General features: G+C 38.1%; 1 pseudogene; it reads left to right on the top strand.

Annotated features, from left to right (window-relative positions):
• The first annotated feature begins 2801 nt into the window (after positions 1–2801).
• LOC135529937 (centriolar coiled-coil protein of 110 kDa-like) overlaps positions 2802–4285 on the top strand; it is a 41111-nt pseudogene continuing 39627 nt past the window's right edge.

The raw sequence follows: 4285 nt of genomic DNA, 5'->3' as shown, positions 1-4285 counted from the left end.
CAGAATACACAAAAAAATAAATCACTGTTTTTGTCACAGGACTAAAGAGCTCAATACCTATATGTCTTATACAAAACTAGAAATAATCTATAACTGGACAGTATAATGCAATCTGGAAAACTACTACTGCACATTCAATGTATCATTTGCACAACACAATCTACTCATTCAGATACATATTCATGATCCATCAACAGCTGTTTCCCCATCACCTCTCCAGGACAGAACTCCTACAGCTGAGGGATCACTATTCATGTAAATGATGACCACAGGACAGAGAGTGGTATTTTCTCTCTGGTCAAAAACATTAATGTTGGGCTAAACTCACATCTTAACCAATGCAAGTGAATACATACATACATACATACATACATACATACATACATACATACATACATACATACATACATACATACATACATACAGCAAAATCAGTTACAGTACTGCTTTTAAATTTAGATCATATTTCAAATAAGGGTTTAATAATCCTAAAACACGTAACTCAATGATGTCTAACAAGACAATTTTCACTGGTGGCCTGTTTACAGAGCAGATTACAACCCAAATATCAAATCAGGATCAGCTGAGAAGTTGAGCCTCATCAATAATTAATTTGGCCCCCATGGGACCTTTTGGATCAAGATTTAGAAAATAATCTCATGAGACCAATAAAACAGGATATATGCAACAGGGCAGTGGCACATTGCATGCAGCCAAGTCTGCATCTCCATGCCAAAAAAGTGGTCCAGCATCATTCTCCTCCCACTTCATAGGATTACTGCACCACCTACTGTCTGTGAGAGTGTATTACATGGTGATGTACCCTCTCACCCAAGCCATTTGAACCAATCACAGGGCTTTGGAAGATTGCCAGGGGGAGCAAAGGGTGTCCTCTCTGGTGTCTCGTTGGACATAGAGGCAGTGGGGTTTATGGATAACATGACAGGAGTGGTTGACACACGTCGCTTGAATCGAATGATAGACGGAAAGAAGGAGCAACACCTATAATTTTTACTGTCTTTTGATGAAGTGGTTCTCCCAACTTATGTAAAACTTGGGTATGTGAGATATGCGGTGAGACCGCATGTTCAGAAGCCGCTGCAGTGTTACAATTGTAAAAAGTTGACATGTGGCAAGTGTTTGTCGAAGGAATAAATATGTTGAAGAGTCAGATGAAGCATGTTGCTGTAATTGTGATGGGAATCACGTTCCCAGAGTGCCCTGTAAGGATAAAGGTCGTCGCAGTAACAGGATCAGGGCTATCCAGCAGATTTCCTATGTGGAGGCAGTGAAAATAGCTGAAGGAGTGAAGAGATATGAGATGGTAGTGGATGTCCCACAGTCTGCAGTGAATGCCATGCAGGAGAATGATCCCGACACACTAACAGTGAAGAAGATGGACTTTGATGTGTATATAGCACAAGTGACATTGCACTACTCAAACTAATTTAAAAAAATCAACAAAGAGATCTAAGAAGTTAGACATCATTGTGAAGGGGGGAAATATATTTCTGGATCTCCAGGACTTTACGGCAGAAATGTTACAAGGAATACTGAAGAGGTTCCTGAGCTGGGCTCTGAATAGACATTTAAATCCGACTGAAAGAGTAGTTTTTGTTCAAAATTATGGGTTAGTTATTAATAAGAGAACATCGTGGTATAGCCTGGTAGTGACCGGCCTCACACTCCACAGTAGCTGGCAGTATATGCATCTGTTAGTTAGTTGGTTGGTTGCGATCCGCCAAAAAAACACAAAGAAGAAAACAGGTGACGCAGTAGACAGGGTTACCGCGAGATTTTGGATTCAAAGTCAATCTAGTTCTGCTGGAGATGAGAAAAACATATTGTAGTTAGCTACCCTGTCAACATAAACGTCAATGATGCACACACCGTTCCAGTTTAGATAATTGGTGCACCGGTCAATAATTACGAAATCAGGAGAAAGAAATCAAGTGCATGCAACCATGGTGGTGGTTGGTCGTGCAGCCTTGATGTGCTAGCTAAGTAGCCAGCTAGCTTACGTCATACCTTCTCGTATTCTAACGTTACTTTTCTGTTTTCTAAGTACATCACTAATTGCACGTATAATCCAACACTTATGCATACATTTCGCACGTCCCATATAACAAGTTACTGGTAGTAGACACCACTAGTCAATGTGGGACTATTTCTAAAACAGTTCACGTTTACTGTAACTTACACTCGGCGCTGGTTGTCAAATCCACAGGTTGTTGTGAAGATGAACGACGGTGTGTCTGGCTGTTCAGTTATCCACCAAAATCAGTTCAAGGAAGTAAAATGTTGCTACCAAGTCAGTGCATGGAAAGCCTGCCTAAAAAGTAGCTAACGTTCGGTTTGCCCTTTCCCCGACTGGCACAGTAATATTTTCCGCTGCTCAAACTGACATCACATGGAGGAGAGCAATAATTAACCGCGTTTCAAATCACAATCCTTTTTAGGTAAAAATGCCCATATATAGTAGCTGTATGAAGCAGCGTGCAGCCAGAGCTGTAGCACTGCCTGCTGGACGGTTTAAGCATCTCTTTTTCGTCTCTTTCAACACAGTTTTTTTGTTGTTGTTGTTGTTGTAAATAACAATATGTTTTTCATACATAGATTGTTATCTATACACTAATTAACTACCTGTAACTTATAACCCAATTACATATCCGTTATACACTGTTTATAGAGTGCACTGTATCCTATCCTATGACAGAAAGAAAAAAACAATCAGCACATCATCTCTTGAAGAGGTAGGCTAGATAACCAGTTCTACAGAGTAAACAATTGTGTTTTGTGAATCCATTTGTGTTATGACAAATGGACAAATGACAACTTGTGGAGGAAACTTTCTAGCCTACTATGAGATAAAATATGTAGGGCAGGCCACGTGTCATATGAGGAATGTTGGTGATGCTGATCCTATTGTTTCTTGTTACCGACCTGAGGTCACATGACTAGAACGTTGCATAGGTTGTGTGAGTACAACTATCACACTCTTGTATAAGATAGGATCACTTTTGACAGGATTATAGACAATTTGCTACACAGTATGAGGAACTTGTTGCACTTTGTGTTTGTTTAAGTTGCTTGCTGTACAGCCTGACAATGTGGATCACTGTAAGTAGTCTACACACCTTTGTTAAAAATGTGTCTTCTGACAAGTCCATTTGCTGAATTTGTTTTTAAAAATGATTACCTACTAACATCTAGTACTGGACTGTATATGGCTCTTATGTATCTGTGCTCTCTTTCTGCAGATACCTATTGTGAGAGTTGCTTGACTACAGCCCAAGGTAGGATTGATATGCCTGTTTTCATTCACGTGAAGTGTGTTCAAGAGGGCTAGTAGACAGTCATGGAAGGCATTGCTGTTGCTCTCTTGCTACATTGAAGAGCATCAGACCAGGCACTGTTGCTACACTCTTGCTACATTTAACCACAGTGTGACAACAGAAGGCATTTGCTTGATCCTCAGATATAGAAATAGAGTTATTAGAATCATTGATTCATGCTCTTTTTTTTCTTCTTCCAGAAATTGAGAGCAGAAGAAAGACACAGCAGAGTCCAGATGGGATGTTATTGAGAAGCTAGTCAGTGGTGCTGTGAACCAAGATTTAGATGCTAAAATCCCCACTGAACACATTTTAATGTAACTATGTTCAACTGTACCAACTCTGTTTATTTAATCTCCAAAATTCTCTTAGAATAAAGATATTTCTCAATATCATGTTGTTTTATGTTATTGTAATTTCTGCCATACTGAACTGACAATGCAATAATTTGTAGGTTCACCCACTAATGCAATATATTGATAAAGGATGTGACAACTATTATCTTAATGGAATCAAGTGTTCAGCCATCTGCCCTTTTCCAGAAACATCCATATTGCGTTTCTCTCTGTCTCATACAAAATCCATATCTGAATAAGCTAAGAAATAACACAGTTGGATTGAAATATATGAATTTGAATTGGATATTATTGATTATGCATTATACACTATTTCAAATTTGCTTTCATTTGTAAATTACATTGTCAAATCACTCAATTTGAATGTGAGTCATGTAATACTTTTACAGATTCAAGAGATCATTATGATGACTGAATGATGATTTATTTCAGAAATTCTGACATAGATAAAGATGTAGTATATTTAATTCAACTGCTAATAATACTAGGTCAATTTCATATTCACAAATGCAAATGGTCTAATTAAAAAACCTAACTTTTTTCACTTTATAAATGACTTTAAACAATATGGCACTACTTTAAAAAAAACTTTTT

This window comes from Oncorhynchus masou, unplaced genomic scaffold (genome assembly GCF_036934945.1).
Source record: "Oncorhynchus masou masou isolate Uvic2021 unplaced genomic scaffold, UVic_Omas_1.1 unplaced_scaffold_1212, whole genome shotgun sequence".
NCBI lineage: Eukaryota > Metazoa > Chordata > Actinopteri > Salmoniformes > Salmonidae > Oncorhynchus > Oncorhynchus masou.
This window is presented reverse-complemented; position numbering and strand designations above follow the sequence as displayed.